Source organism: Amblyraja radiata, chromosome 23 (assembly GCF_010909765.2).
Source record: "Amblyraja radiata isolate CabotCenter1 chromosome 23, sAmbRad1.1.pri, whole genome shotgun sequence".
Classification (NCBI taxonomy): Eukaryota; Metazoa; Chordata; class Chondrichthyes; order Rajiformes; family Rajidae; genus Amblyraja; species Amblyraja radiata.
Genome location: NC_045978.1, coordinates 31,942,154 through 31,945,320, shown reverse-complemented (window position 1 = coordinate 31,945,320; position 3,167 = coordinate 31,942,154).

The window sequence follows — 3,167 nt, the reverse complement described above, 5'->3', positions numbered from 1 at the left end:
GGTTTGTAGTCTGTTTCCTATGATGGAGATGGTGAGGTCTAGAAACAGTAGGGAGATGTCGGAAATGATCCAGGTGAATTTGAGTGCCGGATGGCAGTTAGTGGTGAAATGGATGAAGTCAGTGAGTTCTGTGTGGGTGCAGGAGGTAGCACCAATGCTGTCGTCAATGTAGTGGAGGTAGAGTTCAGGGATAGGGCCACGGTACGCCTCGAACAAGGATTGTTCGACGTACCCTACAAAGAGGCAGGCAGAGCTGGGGCCCAGGCGCGTGCCCATAGCTACGCCTTGGATTTGGAGGAAATGGGAGGAGTCAAAGGAAAAGTTGTTGAGGGTAAGGACCAGCTCCGCTAAGCGGAGCAGAATATTTGTAGATGGGGATCGGTTGGTTCTGCGGTTGTGGAAGAAACTAGGGTTTTAAGACCCTCCTGGAGGTGGATGGAGGTGTAGAGTGATTGGACATCCGTAGTGAAGATGAGGGAGTGGGGGCCTGGAAAACGGAAGTCTTGAAGGAGACGAAGAGCGTGTGAGGTGTCTTGGACATAGGTAGGGAGGGATTTGACCAGGGGGAATAGGATGGAGTTGAGGTATGTGGAAAGATGTTCGATGGGACAAGAACAAGCAGAAACAATGGGTCTGCCAGACAGTCAGGTTTGTGGATTGTGGAATGCTCCGATTTCCTCCCACACTCCAAAGAGGTTTGTAGGTTAATTGGCTTTGATACAATTGTATATTGTCTATAGTGTGTGTAAGATAGTGCTAATGTGTGGGGATCGTTGGTCGCATGGACTCAGTGGGCCAAAGGGCCTGTTTCTGCGCTGCATCGCTAAACTAAACTAAACTAAACTAAAGTAAACTAAACTAAACTAAACTAAACTAAACTAAACAGCACCAGGGGTTAGGGTTGAACCCGAGTCTCTGGAGCTGTGAGCAGCAGCTCTGCCAGCCTTACCACTGTCCTGCCCCAAAATATTGAGAATGAGCACTGATATCCTGTACTGCCAGCTTCCTTCCAATGCCCTGTTCTGTTGATGAATCCCTATCATTCCATGGTTTAGTTACCTGCAGAGAATTGAAACATTTGAGTTATTTTTCTAGTTTTGTTCAAACTTGGAAGGGGATATGTTGCCCTGGAGTGACCGGTGATATGCAAATGTTAACAACCATCTGCAGCTTTGGAACAATGAAGTGGAGAAAATATATCCAGAATATGAAATCCGGAGGCATAATGGGGCCTTTTTGTTTTAGATGTTTGGTGTTTGGTGCAGGGAATAGGAGGAGGTGAAGAAGGCTGCTCACACAGCGAGCTTCCTTAAACTACTGTCCAATTATGGAGGCCTTTGGAGCCATTCCATGGCTGGTGGAGTGGACAGAAAATATACACAAGGTGCATTACAATCCTCTCTGTGCGCATGTGCATTCAAGAGATGGAACATTGTCTGCAATCTTGTGTCAACTCCCCCACCAAGGAGGAATGTTGAGGGGATGTCCCCTCCTATCATAGGGCTGGAGGATGGCACAGCCCAAGAGTCAAAGGGAGGCAAGGATTGCATCCAACAAAGGCTTCCTAAAAAGAAACTGAAACAACAGCGGAGCATCGCAGCAGTAGAGTTGCTGCCTTACAGCGCCAGAGACCCGGGTGCTGTCCATACGGAGTTTGTACGTTCTCCCCATGACCACAATTAATATCTGATGAGAAGCTACCAGCCTGAAATGTTTGATCCGTTTTTCCCTCCACATATACTGCCTGACCTGCTGAGCATTTCTTACCACTTGCTGTTTGTATTTCAGATTTCTCGCATCTGCAGAAGATTTGCTTTAAGATTAAAATCAGAGATGACCAAGGAACAAAAATTGAACTATGGGAAAGTGTAATTTCAAAATGAGCATTGTACTGTGAAAGGAGTCATAACCTTTGTTTACAGGAAGATTATTTAAGTAATTATTATAAAATCTCTTTTCTGGCCGTGGCACATAGCAGGACAAAAATACACAAAGGCCTTGCTTTGTTGCACCCAGTCGCAACATTTGAATCTATTAAGCTTGCCTTTGATCTTTTAGTGATTGCTTTCAAGTTCAACACAAACAAAATATGGTTTCAAATTGTGCCAAAAGCCCCAAGGGGTTTGCTCACTGTCAGCATCTGTCAATTAATGAGGTGATCCATCATCTTCCAGGCACACATCGGACGAGATACTTCACTCAACAGGACTGTAAATTCAGAACTAATAGTCATAGAATGATACAGTGTGGAAACAGGCCGATCAGCCCAATTTGGCCACACCAGCCAACATATCTCAGCTACACTAGTCCCGCGTTTGGTCCATATCCCTCCAAACCTGTCCCGATCGGACTGTTTGCCATGCAATCACTCATATTTCTCAACAAGCAGTGTCATCAAACATTGGACAACCTAAATCAATCTGGTGACTGGATTCTGTTCCACTATTACCCATCCAACATAGGCCCAAGCCCCAAATCCCACTCGTCCCAGGTTCAGCTTTTGATCGTATGTCCCACCAGCAGGCCTACTGTAGAAGGGAGCGGTTTTGATTTGTTCTTTGTTCATGCCATTGCTGCTCTGTTAGTGACTGATGGCCAGTGTATTTGACGACGGAATATCAAGCTAATTGTCAGCACCAAGCTTTTTCTTCCCAGCTGGTGAGCTTGAATGGTAATGGACAGCCACTAAAAATAAGTCAAATACCAACATGTTAACTTGTCCTCTTATCAGTCCACTGTCAAATTTTCAACATAGCAATGGACTTGAAGAACATCAGAACATAGGAAATAGAAATTGGAGTTAGCCAATTGGCCATCATACCTGCTCCTCTGTCCAATAAGGTCATAACTGATATTTTGCCTCATTGCCACTCTCCTATACAAGCCCTACACACATTGAATTGCTCAATATTCACGCATCTATACAATGCGGCACATGCTCTGCATGAACAGTTCACCCTGCCCAGTCTGGGTTTAGCCAAGTGTACTCTACTCCAGATCTCATCACAGCCCTGATCCAAACATGAACCCAATAGCTTAATTGCAAAGGTGAAGTGAGAGTGACTGTTCTAGACATCAAGGCAGCATTTGGTCAAATGCAACACCAAGGAGCATTGGTAAAACTGAGATCATGGGCATCCTATCGTATCGTATCAAAGAGTTCTACC